This window comes from Euprymna scolopes, chromosome 16 (assembly GCF_053919585.1).
Source record: "Euprymna scolopes isolate OS-2025 chromosome 16, ASM5391958v1, whole genome shotgun sequence".
NCBI classification, from domain to species: domain Eukaryota; kingdom Metazoa; phylum Mollusca; class Cephalopoda; order Sepiida; family Sepiolidae; genus Euprymna; species Euprymna scolopes.
Window position 1 is genome coordinate 108,464,629 of NC_136497.1, and position 24,689 is coordinate 108,489,317.

Genomic DNA, 24,689 nt, shown 5'->3' on the forward strand with positions numbered 1-24,689 from the left:
TTGAACCAGATAAACTTACTTCAAACAAGTGGAACTCTGCCAAAAGAAACATTCAACCTACCATATGACGCATTTGACCTGGAACCTCCTTAAACTAGTATCGAAATATGTTATTCTGGCAGAAAAAAGAAACTGACGGGTCCCTTCGAGGTCAACCCGAGAAAGAAAAACTATATTTTGGGAAATAAATCTTTGGAAAGAGGTATTCTGGGAAACTTAACACCCCTATATCTATGATAGTATGAATTTGTCTGGTGCAATGTAAGCCAGACATTTCTGCTGTTGAGCAGAGAGCACACGCAGTGAACCTCAGCACTCTTCACCTTAATATTGTAATCCCCCTCCCTAAATAGGACCACAACATACAGATTCATGTTACAGACATATTTCTATCCTTTTTGTTCTTATTAAAATCACCTCTTTGTATACTTTCATAACTAGTTTTAAATGGTTTTAATTTAGTAACAAACCGTTCAAGAAGTTTTAAAATAAAATAAAAAATATTTTAGTAATCCCAAAACATTGAAATTGTATGAATAACTAAATCTTTTCTGCAAAGTATCTTTCTTGGCCAGGTTAATAAAATGTGAATGCTGTTAAGTAAAAGAAATCCCAGATTTGCAAATATTTCTAATTTTGCTCTCATGACTTTCATTATTTGTTTTGTTCTGGATGAGTTCTTTTTAAGCTTTAGCAAATGTTCTAGAAAATTAACATGGTGGACTCAGAAATTAGAAGCTCAAGCTACTCTGAACTCAAAAATGAAAAAATTCCAAAATTGCCTACTTTTCAAAAATGTAAAATCTGGAGAGAACAATTGAGATTAAATTTCCAGGAATGTTCTAACTCATAAGAGATAGTAAAATGAGAAAACTAAAGAACCTTCAGAACAGACTATTGTTGAAACACTTTTGTTTCTTTACATTACATTATATTCAAACATAAATATTTAGCGTGACTTTAGATTTTATCTTAGCATTTTGGGTTGGGGATGTGTTGTCGGACACTTTATACTCTCATCCATGAGAGAGTGCTGAGGTGCTGAGGAGATCCAAATACTTTCGAACAAAAGTACCTTTAAGTATCACTTGAGTTTTAATGATTTTCTTCTGTGCATAGGAAACGTTTACATCTTTTTTGTATTTCCTTTTAGATTTGCTGTTACTGAAAGGCATATACTTTTTTCTTCATTCATATAAAAAACTTCTCCCCGCATTTATGCATCGACATAATTACTTATTACTCCAATTTTTCTTTCTCATTTCATATAAAACTTATTGTAAAGACACTCTTTCATAATGATGAATATTAATGTTTACAGATTACAAAATTTGTTAAATAAAACTACAATTAACATTTTCCTCTAAGTAAAACATTGCATAAGAATATTCTGGCATTGTATGTATTGTATGACTTGTAATTTCCACAAAATTGGCTCGGTTTTAGTTGGCAGTTGACTGAAATAACCAGGAAAGGTAGAGCATTCTTCCTCAATTTTTAAAACTTACAAAAAACGATAAACAATTATCTAATATGAATTACAAAGGTTATTATGTCTCTTAGTTTTATCCCTTAAACAGTTATCTCCTTTGGTCGGACATTTTTCTTATAGAGTTTCCCCTGACTCGACACCGGCAGGTTGACTGGCGTTTTGTCCTCTAATTTTAGCTACCTTTCTAACCCCACATGACTCAGTTTTTTTATCTTCTATTATCCTTCGCCGTTTTACTTTTAAGCCATCTCCGGCAAGAAACATTATCCCCTTCTTAAGGACACTTTTTAACACCTTAATGTTATTTTTTATATTATTTCATTTTAACTTCAAACTTTCTTTATTTTCTTTATCCACATGTCCGGCCTCCTTATTTCTAGCTGTGTTGTTGATTTCCTTACACATATGACTCCCCATTCAGCCCTTTATAACTTCTCGTTTCTGGACTTTTTTCTCTTTGTATTCTGAACAATTTTTTCTTTTGTTTCTTCCAGTTTTTTTACCATATCTACTTTCAAAAAACCTGTTTATAGGATTTCCAGTCTTCAGAGTTTTGATTGTTGGTACGTGTTTAATGCTGACTGTTCAAGAATTGTATGTTTCTAATCAAAAGCATCCTGGAGATAATATAGTAAAAAACAGAGGCTTCCCAGACGGACGGATAACACGTGGAATACACTTCAACCATCAGAACTATGAACACTACCAATAATGGCCATGTTTACACAGTTCTTAGTGGATTACAGTTTTCCCACATGGAGATAAGAACTTATCCATCTTGTAAACGGACACCACTCCAACAATAGTGGTGCGCACACCGTTCGTTTTATTCTATCAGTTTTCCTTTAGACTTTGCCTTATTACACACAACCTTTTCCTTCTCCCCTTCAACGATGGCAGACAACATGTTGAATCGCACAAGGTCTCATGCTTCTTGTTCCTCACGGTCCTCCAGCAGATCATCAGTAGCTGCCGCCATTGCTATCACTCAAGCGAAGGCCGAGGTGGCCAAAGCACTTTAGCCTTCATCGCCAAAGAACTCAAAATAAGGATGGAGTTGGAAAAAGTGCAGCTTCAAAAGGAAACAGCTGCTTCCGTGGCCGAGGCGGAGGTTCTCAGGAAACTGCTGACGAATTAAACAAGCGGTCTAAGCTCCCACCATTTGAACCTTGACCGTACACCTGCTGACCCTAACACAAGAGTCAAGGAGTACCTAGCCGACCAGGCAAAGCTTCCTAAAGAGGAGATTATCGGACCCTAATCACTTTGAGAATACAATTATGGCCAGTATAAACCTGGCGACCAATCACCTCCCTTCAGACTGAGGAGCTCAGAGGGACCTGCACCCCTGTTATCAGCTTTCACCCACCGACCTCACATGTGGAAGGCACCAAACCATCCAACAATTGGAACTTCAATGATAACAGGGATGCTTATCAGTCCCAATATATGTCAGACCTTGTGATGTACTTTACCCGGCGTGAATTGATTACTACTGGACTGCCACTTTTCAATGACAGACCTGAGAACTACCGAACTTGGAAACGGTCTTTCCAAAGTGGTGTGAAACACCTCAGTCTCACATATAGTAAGGAAATAGACCTCCTCGTAAAGTGGCTCGGTAAAGAGTCAGGAGAACACGCAAGAAGATTAAGATCAGCCCACCCGAATCAGCCAGAGAAGGGACTTAGGAGAATATGGGACCGACTCAAAGAATGCTACGGGCCCCCGAAATAATAGAGGATGCGCTCTTTAAACGATTGTGCAACTAAGAGAATTTGGCAATCTAGCTACTGAACTCCTGTCGGCTAAGGAAGATGGAGACCTTCCTGGACTCATTTCTCTGGACACCGCACAAGGACTTTGTCCCTCCATTGCTAAATTACCATCCTTGCTTCAAGATAGATGGTTATCTGTCAGCTCCGAGTACAAAGAGTGCCACCAAGTCATGTTCCCTCAATTCAAAGTGTTCGTGAACTTTGTCACACAGCAAGCTAGGATAAAAAAATGATCCGAGTTTCAGGATTAACCCACCAGTGGACAGGTTCCCCCCACAAGAACACAAACACAGAGCAATATCTGTGGACAAAACTGAAGTGTCCACCACATTTTCCAATTTTGAGAGCTGAAAAAACAAGAATTAGCACATACCCATGCAATATTTCCCACTGCACAAGGTCTTTCACCCATTATCAAAATGCTGCACCTTTCGAGAGAAACACTTGAAAGAGCGCGAGACTTTCATAAGAGAAAATGGCATCTGCTTCAAATGTTGCTCATCTACAGTACATACATCCAGGTTCTGCAAAGCTAACGTTAAATGCAAGGAGTGTGACAGCGAAAAGACAACACTGCTTTCATACAGGGTCACCTCCATGGATCGTTGATGTGAGACCTACTGCAAAGCACGGCGAGAATGACAACTCCCCGGCAGCAGTCTGATTGGTCTCACAATGCACACAGGTTTGCGGTGGCAACCTGTCAGAAAGGTTGTGTTCTAAGATTTGCCTGGTGAATGTTTACCCAACCGACCAACCAGACAAGATGTTAAAGATGTACGCCATCAAAGACAAACAAAGCAACTGGTCCTTGGTACGCTCAAAATTCTTCGACACCTTCAAGAGTGACGGACCGAGTTTCCCTTACTTCCTGAAAACCTGTACCAGAGCAATACAGACCACAGGAAGAGCAGTAGACTTCCAAGTGGAATCCCTAGATGGAAAAACCAGCATCCCACTCCCCAGCCTGATCGAGTGTGATGAAATACCTAATGATAGGTCCAGCATCCCAACTCCTGAGGTAGCGTTCCACCATCCACACCTTAAAAGGATAGCTCACCTCATCCCCACCATAGAGCCTAAAACTCCTATTATGCTCCTTCTCGGACGAGAGATCTTAAAAATCCACAAGGTGCATCAACAAATAAATGGCCCCCACGATGCTCCATATGCCCAGAAATTAGACCTGGGATGGGTCATAGTAGGCAACGTCTGCTTAGGGAAGTTTCACCCTCCACCCACCATAAAGACATTGCATACTTATATATCTGAAAAGGGACGCTCTACCCTTTTTGAACCATGCCCAAACAACCTTGAGGTTAAAGAAAGGTACAGCATCAGTGATAGACCATACCCTTCCGAAATGGAAGGTAACCCATTTCGACAAAGGACGATGAAAAGGTAGCGCCTTCTATTGAGGATGTCGCCTTACTCAACATAATGGAAAGTGGGGCTGAAAAAGACAAAAACAACGGTTGGATTGCTCCACTACCCTTCCGATCTCCCTGAGGTCGTCTCCCCAATAATAAGAAACTAGCAGAAAGACTATTTTCTTCATTGAAGCGCAACCTCAACAAGAAGCCAAAGACACAGAGACACTTCTTTTCATTCATGGAAAAGCTGTTTGAGAATGATCATTCATAATCAATGCTCGGCCTCTTGTCCCGGTATCAACAGGCCCAGATGAAACTGGCATACACCTGCTACCCTCCTCACTCAGAAAGTGGGCATATTCTTCACACACAAACACAATTATGGACCCAAAGATTACCTCAAAAGTCAATGGAAATTCATCCAACATCTGGCTGAAACTTTCTGGGCCAGATGGAGAAGAGAATACTTGTCTTTAATCCAAACATGCACAAAGTGGAGATCAGATAAACCCGACTTTGAACCAGGGAACGTGGTGTTGCTCAAAGACAACCAGGCTGCGAGAAATGGGTGACCCTTAGGACTGGTCACACGCGTGTTCCTCAGTGAAGACAACCAAGTGAGGAAAGTGAACGTCAAGATTTCCAGAAAGAATGGCACCAAGCTCCTCCTCAGACCTATTACTGAGACTGTCCTTCTTTGTATCGAGAACAAGAAAAATTATGACGTCTAAGACACCAGGCGAGGAGTATTATGTCACTTAGTTTTATCCCTTAAACAGTTATTTCCTTTGGCCGAACATTTTTCTTATAGTTTCCCCTGACTCGACATTGGCATTTTGTCCCTTAATTTTAGCTGTCTTTCTACTCCCACATGGCTCGGTTTTTTATCTATTATCCTTCGCCGTTTTAAGTAGTAATACACACGGACGAAAAAACGCTTTGGATAATCACAGATTTCAAGGTAGTTCTACTAAAATAGCCATATTTTTAAACCAAAGCACTTCAAGTCTTCAAATTACTACTGTTTTGTTCGGAAATATATATACTTTCAAATGAATTAATAAATATGAATGTACATTATATATTTTAAGAGTTTTAAGCAAATAAAGTGATAAAAATGTGAACGTCATAAAATGGCGTTTTCGGTAAGGTTTTGTAATGACCCCCCCTATTTTCTAAAGGTTCGTACCGTGATTGTATGAAGAATTTCGTCATGAAATTTGGGAATCAATAAGAAGAGGTGTTAATCTTAATACTGTCAAGTGTCCGAAATATTTTTGACCATTTCTTTTTTTGTTGTGTTAAAAATAAGACTTTAATATGCCGAGTATCGAACATTTTGAAAAAAAAAATTCTTCGGACACCCAGTAGTAAGTAAATCAATCTTTTTACTATCTTTATCAATTAAAAGTATTATTTTATGTTGAGTAGGACCGCGGTAATTGATAATTTAAAAGGACCTACCCGAAAAAAAAAATTGTTTCTATTTCTCGAATTTGGTCAAATGAAGTTAATATTACTAGAAGCAGCAGCAGCTCCAGCCTGTAGAATCAGCCATAGCACAGCACAGTGTATAAACAAACACGCGTTCTTTAATTTTTATTCAAGAACGAATTAAGAAAAACATGAAAATATGAATATAAATGTTCTTATGTTTAATTAGAGCTATTTTGTTATCAGAATAACATTAGTTTAGAACTATTCGGTTTTCAGAATGTATAATAACAACAATCCCAACCAATTCGGCATTATGAATCTGTTGCAATTTCTCACATTTTTCGTCAAATTTAAAAACATGGTTAAAAAAAACAAAATAAACTTTTGTAGATATATAGCTTTCATGCACTTTTATTCTTTAAATTAGTTTTGAACAGCGAATTAAAACAATGTTTTACTGCGAACAGCCACAAATGTTTTTTTTCAAAATTAAAATAAGTATCAAAATCTCGTTTATACATAGATTCGAAAAAGTTGTCAAAAAACAAATATATAACAAATAAATGTTATCAAAGGCAAGATAAGTTACTTTTCTACCTAACTGGATAATTTTCTAGTGTTTTTATTTAATGTAACATATTTATTCAGCTCGAAAAACGTACAGTGTTTACCGATGTATTGGAAAATTAAAAATGGCGCCCGGCCCGACTCTCTTTGACACGGTAAGTTTGAGAAAAGGAGTTAAAAATTAAAAAAAAAAAAACTATACAAAATACTGTTAAAAACTCACCGAATATATGTCAGCCTATGTCACGGTAACATATATTGAGCGAGTTTCTAGCAGTATTTTGTCTACTTTTTAATTTTTAACTCTTTTCCCCAAACTTACCGTTTCAAGAGTCGGGCGGCAGGCGCCATTTAAAATTTTCCAAAACATCGGTAAACACTGTTTTCAAGCTGAATAAACATGTTACATTAAATAAAAACACTAAAAAATTATCCAGTTAGGTAGAAAAGTAACTTGCTTTTGATAACATTTATTTGTTATATATTTGTTTTTTTGACAACTTTTTCGAATCTATGTGTATAGTAATACAAACCCTCAAAATCTATATCAATATTCTTGAAATTTTAAAAGCAGTTAGAAAACACATCAAACTACGATTAGGAAGCTTTTTATTTCGTTAATTTTTTTTTCTACTTATTAAGCAAAAGATATTTTTACAACCTGCTCCAGCGTAGTATAAATGGCCTATGGAATTAACACCTTCAACCTCGAAAATAGAAATCAACAAATTTATGGAATTTTCTTTGAAATTTCGCAACGCAGTTTCTTATTAAATTAAAACTAAATATATAATATAAAGCCAATAATTATGAACCGCTAACAGTAAATATGAGTGATGAACGCTCTCTTTGAAAAAAAGCTCTCTTAACTTCACCTCTAATCCAAATTATGTGTGGCAAGTCTCCTCCTAAAACACTCTTTAACCCTAACAATAACACTAAGTTCGAGTGGCAAGCCCCCCCCCCCCCAACAAAATACCTCTGTAAGCCACATACAAGCATCTAAAACAAACAAACAAAAAATAGATCCTTCCTTAAAGAAAATACACATAAAAATAAATTAGTTAACTGTCCTAAAATGCTAGAATGGCCAGGAAATGGTGAATTATTTTACATTAAATTTTTGTGAAACTAACCGCTCCCCCCTCTAATATTGTTTTTGTTAGCTTTGTCTCTGTCAAGTTTTCAGTATGTTCACACATAATTTTCCTTAGCCCTAAAATTAATTCAAAGTCCGAATGGCAACCCTCCACATATTCTCATTGCATAGAAACCCTCTTAAAACTACACATAATCATCTTAAAAAAAAAAAAAAAAGCATGCATATTTTCCTATAGAAAAAAAAACAGTTAACTGCCCTAAAATGCTAGAATGATCTGTAATAGGAAATTATTTTACATTCAATTCTAAAATAATTTGTTTATCTTTCATTAAAGTTTTTCATGGCATTTTATACATAATTTCCTAAAAAGGTAGAATCACATTTTGGAGGGGTGGTCAGAAGGAGTTGAGTAGGGTTAAACAGAAGGTGTTAATCTATATATCTATAAAAGTGAACGTGTCTGTCTGTCTGTCTGTGTGTCTGTCTGTGTACATTTCCCTACGCAATAACTCTGTCAATTTTTAGTCTATAGACTCGAAATTTGAAATACCGGGTACTGAGATTTGGGAAAATCGATGTGACGGGTGTCAGCCAGAAATTTGGCTGTTAAGGGGTCAAATTTCAACGATTTGACCTTTAAGAACTCTACCAAACTCCTCCGACAATTTTGGGTCTAGACACTTGAAATTTTAGATATAGGTTCCTTGAACCTGGATCTAACTTAATAAAGTGATTTGAGCCCGAAACTATAAATTTTATGGGGTCATAATAGGGGTCAAAGTTTTAAAAAATTAACCATTTTTTTTGTTTTTTTGCACAGCATACACCTCCAAACACCCGAGCAACGCCGGGCACCCCTGCTAGTCTACAATAATACCAAAGAAATATTGCAATATATTCATTTTTAAATGGTCCTATGTTTAGATTTAAGTTTTTTGTACATAAAGCACATTACAATTCAACTTTGAGTTCTCCAACTTCTTTTCTGTTTATAGACACATGGCATTTTTAAGGAATTGCAGCATATTTATGCACATTTACTGCAGATTAGTAGGAAACCATGCACTTTTGGAGATTTTCAGTTGCATATTCTGATTTCTTGTACAAAAATACACTTATATGGTAAATTTCATTACTTAATCTTCTGTTTTAACAAAGATATGACATTTTTACTAAAAAAGTAGTGTAAAAATTGTGACGAAACGCATATGGTCTTAAAGAGGGGAAAATATCCAAACGTGTGAGGCACAAAAATAGCCATAACTTCCTTAATTTAAATCAGATTTTAAAAATTTAAAAAGATTCTTTCTTAGCTCATCAAGCTCTTTCTATGTATACCAATATTGAAATATTTCAAGCTATTTCAATTTTTTCATGTGTATTGCTATTTTAAGCCATCTCCAGCAAGAAACATTATCCCCTTCTTAAAGAAACTTTTTAATAGCTTAACGTTATTTTTTTAATATTATTTCATTTTAAAACTTTATTTTCTTTATCCACGTGTGTGTGTTCTAGTTGTGTTGTTGATTTCCTTACACATATGGCTCCCCATTCAGCCCTTTATAACTTCTCGTTTCTGGACTTTTTTCTTTTTGTATTCTGAACAATTTTTTCGTTGTTTCAGTTTTTTACCATATCTACTTTCAATAAACCTGTTTATAGGATTTCCAGCCTTCAGAGTTTTTATTGTTGGTACGTGTTTAATGCTAACTGTTCAAGGATCATATGTTTCTAATCAAAAGCATCCTGGAGACAGTATAAAGGTAAAAAAAAAATAAATAAAACATGGAAATACAATGAATAAAAATATAACATGAACCTACCCGAGTGAAAATTTTTTAAGTTTTGAAAATGTTTGGAGGAATAGTTTTAAGGAAAAACTTGCTTTTTTTTTTTTTAAGTTTTGAATTTTCTTTCAAAGTTTTTTTTTTTTTTTTGCAAATTTTATTTTGGTGTATAAAAAGTTATATTGTTTTATAAAAATAGATTTAAAAAATGGAAAGAAAGTTGTTAAAGCTTTTTTTTTTTTTTTTTTTTTCAGAAAGGTTTTCAACTCTAACATGTCCAGCATCTTAAATAAGTTGCTATCCTTTATTAGCAGAACGTTAACAGATCCTCCAATATTGTAATTCATTTCAGCAACAATAAATTCACACTTTTTCTTCTTATTCCACTTTTTATTCTGAATAATTTCATCAAATTTTTATTTCCAATTCATGAAAAAGTTGCCTGCTTAGATTCTTATTGGCTAAAACCTGACAGAGCATTTTTAATATATTTCAAGATTTCAAGGTATTTAAAAAAACAAAAACACTTCAAATCCTCAAAATACTACCATTTTATTCAGAAAAGAATATCCTTTCACATGTTTTATAATAATCTACATAATTTTTTTTTATTGGCTAAGTGTTCCTAACATTGGGATCACCTTTTTTTTTTTTTTTTTTTTTTTTAATTATTGATGTCAGCTGCCAGGTGTAACATTGTGGAAATCACAGACTGTACAATGCATAAGTACCAAAATATTTTTATAGAGTGAAGGAGTTTCTTGGGCCCTTAGATTTTACCTGTGTACAATAAAATAAAAAAGTTAAAAAATAAAATGGCACTTTAAGATGGATTGTCAGTTAAATGATAAAAAACATTATGAGGATTGAAAATCATGAATCAAGAAAATTTGATTACTTGTGTGAATTTTTTATAACAGTAAAATGTATACATAAACGTAAATATATGAAATGTTATGAAAAAACCAGAGGTACAGTATTAGGCATCACAAACTGGCCTGTTTATGCTGTGAAAATGGATAAAAAAAGTGAAATTTTCGTAATTATTTTTCAGGTTACATCTATGAATATTAAATGAAATGCAATCTTTCCTTTTTCTAATAATGTAATTATTTTTCTTGTATAACGACTAGTATTTTTATTTTCACAGGTTAATTTGAATTATATAACTATTTTAATGACACATTTTTTAGCCCTTTTTTTTTTTTTTAAACATCTCTGCTGTTTGTAAAACCATATGTAATTGTCTAAAAAAAGTTCCTACTCTTCCAGCAAAAAGTTTATGAATATTTGTAATAAAAATAAAATTTCCAATTATAAAAAACAATTTGCTTTTTTTTTTTTTTTTTTTTTTTTTAATTATTTCGTAATTAATTCAAAAAGAAAAAAAATGAAAACAAAGAGCCACTTAAATGGAGAAAAATCTGTGTGATGTATGTTCCTATGATGGAGCAAAAGTGTCATATTCCAGAAGTTATGTGGATTGATCCAATAATTTTATTTTTAATGATATCAAATTTTATGAATGTTAGAGAAGTGATTATCCTATCCGCCATCTTGAAAAATTCTCAAGAAATAAAAGGGAAATAACTCAAACATTCATACTTACTAGATTTCTGTTGTAATCTTGATGAAGAGATTAAAGCAGAGCAAATTTGCAACTGTGTGATAAGAAACATGATAACTCCTCACCGTTATTTTAAAAATTATTTTGGTGCTAAATTGTCCTTATTATAATTTCTTTATTGGACTTAATTTTGTCTAATATATTTTATTTCAGTCAGCTGTTAAATGCAAAATTACCTAGAATACCCCCCCCCCAAGAAAGGGGAGAAAAAAAAGTTTTAGGATTACTGCTCTACTTTCTGTATAAATAGAAACAAAATCATCCCTCCTGATGCGACCCCTTACTACCCCATCTGCCATAAGCACCGAAACTTGGAAGCAAGAGTCAATGAATGGAAAGATTTCAAATGCGCTGGTGGTGTCTTTTGGATGAGAAGAAAAGTTTAATGAATATCTCAACACGTGATAACTCCACACGGATATTTTAAAAATTATTTTGGTGCTAAATTGTCCTTATTATAATTTTTTTGTTGGAGGTGTCTCTTGGATAAGAAGAAAAAAGTTTGATACCTTTAAAGGGAAATTACAGTAATGTATTCCATTTTCATTTCATTCAGAAATATGGGAAGAGAATTTATCTTCAAATATCTTTAATTTCGAATTAGAGCTATGGACTTACATGAAGTAAATATTAATAAGTCTTTTAAACCTTTTTTTTTTTTTTTTAAATGGAGAGTAGACAACGTATTGTTACTCTCGCTTCTCCTTATTTGTCCCTCAGTCCTCATTTCCAATAAGATTTTTCTGACAAAGGGTGAAGAAAAAGCTGCTTTCCAGCCCGGTAGTACTTTGTGAACAGTAGCCTAAGATGTCGGAAATTTTCTGTTTCTATGTCTATCCTTGTGGCCATGTCACTAGTAAGGGTGCTGGAGGTAAATGTTTTATCTGAGCTGACGTTATCCGCCTGAGAGTCAGAGACCCAAACCTTGGATTAACCAGGCATAGACCGATCCATACCATCTAAAAAATTCCAACAAAAACCTAACAGCCAGCTATGGTTCTCCCCAGAATGTGCTGCTGCCATCGCACAGAGAAATCACTTTTTCCATAGCTACCAACGTAATAGATGTACTGAGACTAAAGCTACTTTAAGGACTGCCAGCAACCACTGTAAAAGAGTAATAAAAAATGCAAGAGAGCTATATGTTCAATCTGCTAAATCCAAAGTAGCTGAGCAGCGGCTTGGTTCCCACCAGTTTTGGCAAATAGCAAACAGGATCCTAAACAGAAGCATGCGTTCTATCCCAATCATCATCAATGGACCTGAGGTCATCTTGTCCGCATCAGACAAGGCCAAACTATTTGCCAAGAAGTTTGCAGCTAATTCTACCCTAGGCGACAAAGGCCATCAACTCCCCGTATTTCCTCCTATAACAGACAACACGCTATGCAACATACAAATATCTGTGCGTGAGGTCGCCAAGCTAATCAAGAACCTTGATTCCAGTAAAGCAACTGGTCCTGATGGTATTCCAGTTATAGTGCTGAAAAAGCTCCAAACAGAACTTGCTCCCATACTTACAAAACTGTTTAAGCGTTGCCTTAAGGAGAAGTGCTTCCCAACACCCTGGAAAACCTCATCAGTATGCCCTGTATTTAAGAATTCAGGTAATAAGTCATCTCCTTCTCAGTACAGACCAATAAGTCTCCTGTGTGCCATGAGTAAGTTGCTGGAATCCATATTAAATAAAGAAGTAGTCAACCACCTCAGCAGAAATAACCTTCGTAGTGACATGCAATATGGTTTCCGTCCTGCCAGATCTACAGCAGATGTGCTAACGATTATATCTCATAGGATTAGTGAATCTCTTGACAAAGGCTTCCTTTCTAGGGCAATTGCTCTTGACATATCAAAAGCCTTTGACAAGGTATGGCATAAGGGTCTACTTCACAAGATTTCCAGCTAACTGGAAATGTTTTCTCAATCATTAAATCATTTCTTTCCGATAGGTTCAAAAGAGTAGTGGTTGATGGGCAGAAATCAGAGGCCACAGTATTAATGCTGGTATCCCTCAGGGGTCCATCCTGGGTCCAACTCTCTTCCTGATCTACATCAATGATCTCCCAAAACGCATAAATCATTCGTTGATATCTATGCTGATGACATGACCATCTATGGCAACACAGCAAAAGCTGTAACTGACAAAGTTCTATCTGATTCTCTGGACTCTGATCTAGATTGAGTGATACAGTGGGGGAAAAGGTGGCTGGTTACTTTTAATGCATCTAAAACCAAGATCCTATCTTTTACATCATCAATACTCTGATCCTCATCTGGCATCAATTGAAATGGATGGCTCTCATCTAGGGGAAGCTCCATGTTTTGACAAGCTTCTGGGCGTGACCTTTACTCCTGATCTGAGATGGAACACTTACATCAAATCTGTTGCCAAGGTCACTGGAAAAATGGTAGGACCTTCTACCGCTCCAGAAGATATCTCACTGTTGATGCAATTCTCCATCTATATAAAAGCCAAGTACGTCCAAGGATAGAGTACTGCTGCCACATCTGGGCAGGAGCTGCTAAAAACAGCCTATCCTATCAGAGTACAAAATAGGCTTTGTGGCTTAGTGGGGGATGCCCTTTTCTCTTCACTACAACCTCTCCCCCACAGGAGAGACATTGCGAGCCTGTCTTTGTTTTATTGTTACTCCCATGGCAAGTGCTCATCTGAGCTCCAATCTCTGGTCCCCTCCTCGCCAATCTTTCATGAAAAACACCTATCTAGCTGAAACCACTGGCAAAAGTTTTCCCCACTCTTTATCTGTGCCAAAACCAAAACGTAGATTCCATGAACAAAGCTTCTTTCTTAGAAGTGCACGCCTGTGGAACTCTCTTCCGTCGTCTGCCTGTTTCCCACCTGACTACAACCTGGATGTCTTTAAGTCTAACATAAACAAATTCCTGATGAACCGCTCCCTTAAGTAAGATACTTTATCAAATCTACAATACTAACGTACAGTACACGCAATAACCCTTATCCTCAAGTGGCTTCCGGGCCTTGATAAGTGGTGATCACCTTGTAAAAAAAAAAAAAAAAAAAAAAAAAAAAAAAAAATGCTTACGAATTTCCATTAATTACTTTAAAATGATTTCCTTTAGAAAAATAGAAATGCTTGTTCATTTTGCATAATTTTTTTTTAATGTGATGTTTTGTTTTGTCATGGGTACGTGCAGATTTTATTTTGTACTTTTAATATAGGGTGAGTTCTGGACAAAAACACAGATTTCAAAACTGGATGCTGTTACCAAGTAGACATTTACACTTTGACCCTTTTTTTTACATGTTGTAGACTAATGGTAGTCTACAACAACATGTATTACCAAAAAAAAAAAAAAAAAAAAAAAGGTTAAAGTGTAAAAGTGAAACCCTTAAAAAAAAATCATGTACATTTTTATTAAAGCATGTGAAATGATATGCTTTTTCAAACAAAATGATAGGATTTTAAGGACTTTTTTTTTTTTTTTTTACATAGGCATCACCACATTATCAAGGCCAAGAGGCCACTCAAGGATAAGGGTTAAAGAGTGTACAGTAGAAATTGGACAATATAGTAATCATTAGTAATGAAAATTTGGTAAATTTGATAACTTATATGGAACGGCTCATCAAGAACTTATTTACGTTAGACTTGAATATTGTAGTCAGTCGGAAAGCAGGAAAACGGAAGACAATTCCACAGGCGTGCAGTTCTAAGAAAGAAGCTTTGTTCATGGAATCTACGTTTAGGTTTAGGCACAGATAAAGAGTGGGGGGAATTATTGATAGTGTTTACAGCTAGACGAGTGTTTCTTGTGAAAGTTTGGCGAGGGGGGACCATAGATTGAAGCTCAGTCGAACACTTTCCATGAAAATAACGATACATCAGAGACAAACTCGCAACATCTCTTCTGTGAGATAGAGGTTGCAAGGAAGAGAAAAGGACATCTCCTACGAGGCTACGAAGTCTATTTTGAACTCTATCAAGGCAGGCCAAGTCCTTTGAAGTATTTGAAGTGAGGACTTGAAGTATTTTGGTTATTAAAATATGACAAAGGTCAATAATCATCAAATAACAATGAATATTTATTTTTGAGAAAAGTGATGGAAATACAGAGTACATTTTAGGAAGACAAAGTGATAATCAATGTTTGTGTTGGAAGATCTAAATTTTCTTTTAACTACAAAAACGTTAACCACCGGTTACCATGACAAATAATACCCTATTTAAGAGTCCACTGTTCAAACTCATCAGCTTAACATTCCCAGGCAACATGAATTGGAAAAATATATTGAGGACTGCTGTAAAGAAGGTGAGCTCCCTCTACCATGCCAGAAAATTACTCCTACCAGAGATTATCCTATATCTTTACAAAGCCAAAATTTGTCCATGCATGGAGTATTGTTGCCACATCTAGGCTGGTGCATCTAACACTAGTCTCTTAATCTTAGCCAAGGTTCAAAAAAAGAGTCTCAAATCTAATATTATTGGCCAAGCTTCAACCTCTGTCTTATCGCTGCAATGTTGCATCCATATGCCTGTTTTAAAAGTACTTTAATCAGTAATGCCCACGGACCATAAAAATTCTTTGGATATTTCAAGATTTCAAGGTAGTTCTACTAAAATAGTCATATTTTAAAAACCAAAATACTTCAAGTCCTTAAAATCCTACCATTTTGTTTGGAAAAGAATATCATTTCACATGCTTTAATAATCTACATGATTTTTTTAAAGAGTTTCTTAAGAAAGTAATGATAAAAATGTTAACGTTATGAAACTGCCATTTTGCATCAGATTTGTTTTTACTCCTACAGTGTTTAGAAACTTGGTACCACTCCCTTATAAGGAATTTCATCATGAAATTTGAGAAACAATTAGCAAAAACATCAATTTTACTTATTGTCAGGATATAAAATAAATTTGTTCATTAGCTTTTTTTTCTCATTTTACAAATAAAACTTTAATATGAAGTGTTTTGAAATTTCTTTTAAAATATTTTTTTTACCTGAAGTAATGAGTAAATTAATATTTTTATGCGTTAAAATGATAATTCTGTGTTGATTTCTCTTTTGGTATGAAATGTTTCCAAATAAGTTCTCACTAAATTGTGACCCGTTTTCAGTGAAACTAAACAATGTAACTAGTTGTGCTAATAATTCTAAGCAGCAACAATTGTCAGCTGACAGCTGTTTGTTAGTTTCAACAGCAACCTTTCGCAACCCTTGAGAAAGCAACTCTATAAGGAATTAGTCATCGAGGCCGCTGCCGACTTGTTCGTCGGATATCTGGGGTTGTCAGAAGAGGAGATCCGTTCCTGGTGGAGCTGGGCGCCAGGCACAGGAATAATAAACAACTCTGAATTCTACATAATCTCATGACTGTTCCAAAATGTGTTGCCCTTTCAATGCCAAATAATGCAGTATCAAACTAGTGAGTTTGCCCGAGTGCCCTCGCTGTGGGACTTCAGCAAAATAAACACCGGAGCACGGTTTCTTCGATTGCAGCAAACTTCATCAGTACTGGGCATATGTCAACATCGATCTCGAGCATCATCGCCCACTGAATGGTGTCTCTGCTCATGCATTATGTCAGGCCACCATGGAATGGGGAGAAACAAATGGTGTTTCTTACAATCCTGGCAGTAGTCAGAATGGTGGTGTGGATGTCGAAACTGAATGAGAAACATGGTTAAATCTTGGGCAGATCCGGATCTGGTTGCGTTCTTCAAACACCTATTGATGGTCAAGATCAGAACTGATAAGAGATTACCGTAGCTTTCGAAAGAATGGATTAAGGCAGCAAGCTTGTGTGTACAAAGAGGAGCCAAGTTAGAGTAGAACATGCCTAGGCATGGTGCTATCCAAGTGAATGGTCCCCTCTCCTCTCCTGATAGGGAACACCCTCTTCCCCCCCCCCAACTTGGAGTCACCCAACAATTCCTCCATCTTTTATTTTGTCCCAAACTTAGTTTTTCAAACCTCTTTGGGATCGACCCACTTGTTTTTGGTCTTCATCAAGCTGGAAAATGGTGGGCGGTCTGAAATCTAGTGAGAGTTAGGAGGACCTTACTAACAACTTTTTTTTTCGCCCCCCCCCCCCGGACGCAATCATTTTTTACCTCTGTTAATTTTATGTAAATAAAAATGTATAACATATTTTGTTATAAATATATTAATACAGTATAAAAATAATAATTGAAAAATAAAAAATCGATTTGATTTGGGAACAGTGGGTAGGACGTTCCCTGGAGTGATTGTCGTGAGTGAAAACTAGCTTCGGATACTCCTTAGACAAGTAAAAAGGTACAGTAACAAGGATGACTACAGACCCCCCCCCCTACTCCCCATTTTTTTGAATTGGCCTTGTGCCTAATTGCTTATTTTTTTACTATTATTTGCAACTTTTACATTTACAGAAAATAAATGATAAAAACCTCACATTTAATTTTCATGATAAAAACCTTACATTTAATTTTAAAAAACACAAAAACTTTGTTAAAAATTAATGCAATTTGTGATTCTTTTATAAAATTCCCTTCAAGAAATATTGGTTTTCAGATATTTAACTTTTGAACTTTAATTTTAGTAATAAATGACTTTATAGCTGCCAATTAAAAAAAAAAACAAAAAAAACTAAGATACTGTTTTAGGAAATAATGTGTAAATACCCCCCCCCCCCCCCAAAAAAAAACTTAATGGAAAAAAAAAAAAAAATGACAAATATAATTCCAAATTTAGAGTGAAGGAGAATCATTTTCACATAAAAATTTAATGTATAATGAACCCCCATTTCCTAAGCATTCCTGCCTTTTAGAGCAGTTTTCTTGATATTTTTTTCAATTTGAAAAGTCTCTCTTTATATACATCTATATATATCATTATGTTGCTGTAGAATAATCAAAAGAACTGTAGTAGTCAATAACACACAACAATAATAATAATAATAATAATAATAATAATAGCAGCAACACTTACCAAGGGTCCAGCTTATGCACAAGACAGATATCAGAGTGAGCTGGACTGAGGGCTTGTATTTATGTACAAGCATATCCAATCAGGTGATTCAGCCAATCACAATCCAAAGAATAGACTGGCCCATGTGTGCACAATGGAATCTCCCATTGTGCCATAAATAGTTCTCCTCTTTCATGAGAGGTAACTTTACTCTTTGTCATCTTGGCTACGACTTGTTAGAAATACTCTTTTGGTTCGTATACGATATTTATTGCGCTGTTACTGTTATTATTATTGTTATACATTGTTGTTAAATTTGTTATTCCTCTTCCTCCTACGTTACTTGTTATAAGACTGTCATTTTTGCTTTCTGCCTCCACCGGCGATGGCGGCAGCCACCGGGACGCCGATGGAAACTTTACCAAACATGAATCCCAATGATAACATGGAAAAGCAGGGTTGGACAAAGCCTCCAGCCATAAAAATCGACGTGAAAGATTTCATTGAGAAAGCTAAGCTGTGTGCGGAATTTGTTACAGATAAAGGTGTCAAGCTGGATCTTCAAAAGTTGGAAGAGATCACCAAAAAAAACTATCCTTCTCTTTGTTGTAGACAGAAAGACAAAAAAGTTAATTCGTTCAACAAAAGAACAAGTTGCAAAGCTAATCGCGACAACAGGCTTGAGACCTGAAAGGATAACGAAATGTAGGGGCTACAACACCTGGAATGCCCTATTCAAGACCGAGGAGGAATGCATTAATATGTCCAAAAAGGAAATTATTACTAAAGACCACATATTAAGAATGGAATACATGGGAAGAAGAAGAACAACAGTTTCAGTTTTCGAGGTTCCAGTGACTGTCCCTGGTGAATATTTATGTGCATATCTCCTCCAATTTGGAGAAATAACAGGTGTTAATTTGGATGGTTTTCAGGGAACATGGACTTTTGAAATTTTACTGAATAAGGAAGCTTTCAGTAAAATTCCTTATTACATTGAAGCTGGAGAAGACAAACTACCACTAATAGTAGCCGGACGCCGCCCAGCATGCTGGCTATGTGGAGAGGTAGGGCACCTCACTTTCACATGCCCCAAAAGAACGCAAACAATTCGAAGCCCGCAACAACAGACAACCAAAATAGGGTACAGTTACGCCACTAAAGACTCTACCAGTACTCCTCCCGTCACAAGCACTCACGCAAGTCCAATCAAGAGACTCTCACTAGACCAATTCGAGCAATTGTGCAATACAACAAAGGAATCGCCAGCTAAAGCTCAAGAATGGACATTGGTGAAAAATAAAAAACTTTCATCCCCAAAGTCTTATGCACAAAGCCTGGAGAGAGATAGAATAGAAGCAATGTGTTCAAAGGATCCAGGAGGCAACAAATTTAAAGTGTTAAGCAAACTAAAAGACCGACTAGACCAAGATCGCAAAACTGGAAAAAAAGAAACCAAACCTTTCCCTGACTCTCTCTTTTCAACAAAAACACGTCCATCCCCAGCTAAGGCATTACCCCCACCTGTCACTACAGCATTGCCAAAAAGAGAAAAAAAAATGACAACGCTTGCCCCCAAAAAACAATCAACACCCAAACCATCCCCTTTTAAAACCCCTTGCAACACCCCTCAAAATACTCCTCCCCCTTCCCCAATGAAAACTGATATGCCTCCCCCTCCTGCTCCCTTGCCTCCTGCGACCCCGGGGGAAAAAAAAAGGCCCCGAAGTCCCTCTACGGAAGCTGAATCCCGGAAAAAAAAAGCTCCCCTACTATACAGGTAAGAACGTATGCAAAATTACCCCGGAACAGGAAACTATCATGAAAAATCATAATAGAAAAGACTATAGGGCACTTTATGCTTTCAAAACGGTTAAAAAACTTGAAGTAGTGAACCCAGAAAACTTCAAAACTGCAAAAAGGCTTCTTACGGTTATAAGAAACCGGGAAGAAGCCATAGGCTTATGGTGCATGTTGGAGGAAGCAAATTCAGCATATGACATTTTTCCTCCAGCTGCATTTTTTAATGATAAAGATTTAACTGAAATCAAAAAGGCATGTTATGGGCGGGTCCCCATAAAGGTTCATCCATCTTTATATAGGGCCCTCAAACTAACATTTCCATTAGATATCGGCGGTTTGTCCCCAGACGGGTCCATCACCACTGAGATGACCACTGGGTCTATGGGGACTGCTGTCGGTATCTTGACACCGTCTATGTTTGTTCAGGATTCCCAACCCTAAGTAACTCGAGATGGCATCTTTAAGATTAGCTAGCTTAAATGTCCGAGGGTTGAGGGACGCCTCTCGTAAACTTCGAGTTGCACGCGACCTTCAACGCCTTGGTGTGGATATTTGTTGTATACAGGAAACTCACTTCATTCCTAGTGATTATCAGGGTGTGCTCCTTAGAGACTTTCAGCTCTATTCAGCACATTATGATACCCATGCAAGGGGGGTTACCTGGCTAGTTAAGCGCACTCTTGATGCGTCGTGTGACCCTATTTATGCAGATCCAGAGGGAAGATTGCTCGTTCTAGATGTTACCGTAAAGGATGTGGCATTTCGTTTTATTGGGGTTTATGCGCCCAATAACCATGCTGAGCTAGTTTCCTTTTTTCGGCGAATCGAGCCTTTCATGAATTCGTCTCGACGGTTAGTTTTAGCGGGAGACTGGAACGCGGTCCTGGATCCCGAGTTAGATCGCGGGGTTAATACCAGAAGGGATACTAATCAGAACCGGGATGCTAAAGCGTTTCGAGACTTTGTCGACAAGTTTGATCTTGTCGATAAATTTCGGAATGAAAAACCCGGGGATTTAGCATGGACTTGGACAGGTAGACGCGGCTCCGATTCGGTGCAACTTTCGAGTTACATCGATCGGTTCTTAGTTAGGAGAGTCGACTTAGGGCTTTTAGACTGTCCAAGTTTTCATAGTATAGTTTATTCGGACCACAGGCTTGTCCGGGTTCGAGTAAACTTAGATAGTGTTAAACCTAGGATGGCTAGTTACTGGAAGTTCAACACGTCGTTGTTCGATGTGAAGGACTTCCGGGAACAGCTTCTACTAACAATACAGAGGGAATTGACGGGGGCTATCATCGGGAATAAGTGGTGGGGCAACCTTAAAAAAGTCATTAGGTCCTTCGCTGCTGATTTTAGTCGCCGGCTCAAACGTAGTTCTAGAGCAGCGAAAGCGGCACTAGAAGATAGATTAGAAAGGGCGGTGGAGGAGGGGGATAGTGCTAGCTATACTGTAGTTAAGGCTGAACTGGACTCCTTGGATAACAGGGAGGACCAGGGAGTATTAGTTAGGGCTAGATTAAAAAGAGCGCCAAACGAGGCAACAAACATGGCCGCGTCATTGCGTGCGGAGGAGTTTCGACGTTCTGCAGATCGACACATCGCCAGTGTCACATTGCCGGCCGGACGAACCGTAACTTCAAACGACGGAATCTTGGAGGGTTTTCGGACTCATTTTCAGGAACTTTTTACCAAGGAGCCCGGTCTGACTATTGAACAGTTTGACACCTATTTAGCCGACTTTTCTCGCTTGGAGGCGACCGAAGCAGCTAGGTGTGAAGGTAGCATAAAAGAGGAAGAAGTCATTGAGGCCTTGAAACAGGTCGGGCTAGACAGGACCCCTGGGATAGATGGTCTGCCCTACGAGGTGTATTTGAGGCTGTCGCCCATTTTTATCCCTTTGCTGACCATACTTTTTAACTCCTGGTTTAGGAACGGGTGCATACCTCAGTACTTTACCAGGGGGATCATTAAATTGTTACGCAAAGATAAAAATGGAGGGGATGGGATAGGTAATTTCCGGCCCTTAACGATGTTAAACACAGAGTTAAAGATTTTGGCCAAGATCTTAGCAAATCGTCTGCAGATTGTCTTACACCGTCTAATAAGTCCCGAACAGACTTGTTCTGTTAAGGGCCGGACGATTCAAGACAATTTTCACACGATACGCTTGATCGTAGAAAAAGTCGACACAGAAGCCGCGCTGATCAACTTAGATCAGTCCAAAGCATTCGACAGAGTAGACCATCGTTACCTAGAGGCTGTTCTTCGCTCGGCTGGGTTTGGTCCCCAGTTTCGCTCTTGGATTTGCCTCTTGTATGCCAACCCTGGTGCTATGGTAGAAGTGAATGGGGTGAGGTCGAAACCCTTCATGTTAACAAGATCGATCCGTCAAGGTTGTCCGTTATCCCCAATGTTATATGTGCTGGCGCTTGAGCCATATTTGCGCCAGCTTCGGGTGAATCCGGTCCTTCGCGGGATTACTTTGCCAGGTGGCTCTACCCCGGTAAAGTATACCGCCTATGCTGACGACGTGACTGTGCTTGTAACGAGCAGTGCCGAGATTAGAGTCGTTGACATAGAAACAAGTCGGTATGCCAAGGTCACAGGGGCCATAATTAACTACGTTAAGTCTATTGGCTTACGTATCGGTGCCTGGAGGGGTATGCCCCTTCAGGGACCCTTTGGTTGGACTGATGGGCCATGCAAGCTACTCGGCGTCTGGTTTGGCCCCGGTCTCCAGCTGGAGAAAAATTGGTCGGAGGTATTGGAAGCGGTCAAGGTCGCATCTCATTTGTGGGCCTTGAGAAATCTGTCTTTGAAGGGTCGGGCGGAGGTATGCAATTCTCATATCTACCCCCTGATCCTTTACCGTCTATCAGTACTTCCACTCCCGGAGACCACACTAGTTGATCTGGTGCGTGCTCTTTTTGCATTCTTATGGCGCGGAAAGCAAGCCATGGTTACTCGGGAGGTCTGTTACCTGCATCCGTCTGGGTATGCCTAGTGTGCAAATACGTAGACACACTCTTAGGCTGATATACCTGGATCGAATGTGTACACCAAGTGAGGGAAACGGTGTCTTCTGGATAGAAGACACTAAGAAAGCCTTTCAGGCTTTGGAGAGTGTGCATTCGGCTAGAGGAGAGGCACACAAGTTGTTCCGAAACGAGTGCCCTTTCTATCGCGAGTGTCGGCAGGCCTTGAGATTTCTTCTACGGGTCCAAGAAAGCCTCTCTGACACCCAGCTGTTGTCTCGCAAGGCGCTATATCGGGCCTTAGTGAGGGGATCCGTTCGAGACGAAAAGATTGAGGAGTTCGGTTTTACGAAGGAGGAGCGCCGCTCAATATGGCCTTGGGCGCCTGGGTCGAGCTGCTTCGATAATTACGAGGCATCACTCACCTGGCTGGTAATACAAAATGCCCTCTGGGTCGGCAAAAGACTTTACGCAGCGGGTTTTACGGAGACACCCAATTGTGTCCGATGCGGAGAATGGGAGGAAGACCTTGATCATGCTTTCTTCCACTGCGCCATTGTTCGACCGTTGTGTGAGTTAGTTGAAGGCTTCACGGTTCGCATGCTGAGCGAGCGGTTTTTTGTGCTGGAGTCGGTTTCCCCGTGCTGCAACTGGGCACCGACCATGAAGAAAGAAGAACGCTATGTTTTTCTGTGTTTACTAGCAGTTATGAGAGGCGTGATTTGGACGACGCGACAGAAGGAGGTTTACGGAGGTGAGACCTTCACTGCTCCCCAGCTTGTCCTCATTTTCAAATATCGATTGAAAATGCGAATTAAGCTGGAGAAGGTGAAACTCACTCCTGTGAATTTCAACGACAGGTGGGTGAAAGTTTCGCGATTGTGTAAAGTGAATGGAGCTAATCTTGAATTTCTGTTTTGAGTGGCTTAGGTTTTTTTAAGGATTTTGGGTGACTTGATCAAACATAGACATGCATCGGACCTCCTAGAGTAAGCTAGTTAGGCATTTTTGTTCGATTTTTAACTTAGCTAGAGTATGCATGCTATCATCGCCCCAATCCCCTTTTTTGGTTTTCCCTGTCCCAGCGTCCCTTTTTTTTTTTTTTTTTTTTTTTTTCCCCCACTTTTGGTTCGATAACCCCCAATCCCGGCCCCTTAGGTGACGAATAAACTGTTTTGCCAGAGATGTGGGCCATTTTTGTTGTGTTTGAATAAAGTCAGTTTTCGTGGGACCCACATCTTTTCGACTGGCAAAACTTTTTATCCGCCACAATTAGTAGTGAGGGGGTTCTTTTTACTAACCACCTTTTAGCATTGTATATTTTTCATCCAATTTTGTAAATAAGATTTTTATCCCCAACCCCCCCACATCATGTATATATATTTGTAACTTTCGGGGTTTAAGTAGGATGTCCACAGAGTGATTCTGGTATTTTGGTGAAAGAGTCTAGTTAAGTTAACGTTATGTTAGTTAGGTCAACATTAACCCCCACCCCCCTTTTTCGGCCTTGTGCCACATTTTTATTTGTGTAATTTTATTTTATCAAATAAAATAAATATTAACTTTAGTCTTTGTCAAGTTATCCACAACTTGAACGCTGACCGAAAGTCCACTACACGATCCAATATGGCGCTACGAATAGGATTCGAGACAGAAGATTGGGAAGACTATTTCCTCAAAGCAGGCATTGCTGCCGATTCCGCCAAGAGCTACACTGCAACTTTTGTGAAGGAAAAACTGAGGAAAGAAAACCTTCAAGTAATGGATCGAGCCATGCTAAGAGAATTGGGAATCACAACAATGGGAGAAGC

At 37.9% G+C, this 24,689-nt stretch overlaps 1 protein-coding gene and 1 long non-coding RNA gene across 3 annotated transcripts in view; one reads left to right on the plus strand and one right to left on the minus strand.

Annotated features, from left to right (window-relative positions):
* Positions 1-10,317, plus strand: part of LOC145296045 (uncharacterized) — a 193,277-nt gene extending 182,960 nt beyond the window's left edge. Inside the window, exon 3 of the long non-coding RNA XR_013869947.1 lies at positions 9,791-10,317. This is a non-coding gene — a long non-coding RNA (uncharacterized LOC145296045). The remainder of the gene's footprint in view (positions 1-9,790) is intronic.
* The window catches only part of LOC145296043 (phosphatidylserine synthase 1-like), a 357,209-nt gene that overhangs the window by 224,159 nt on the left and 108,361 nt on the right, over positions 1-24,689 (minus strand). The window lies entirely within an intron of this gene.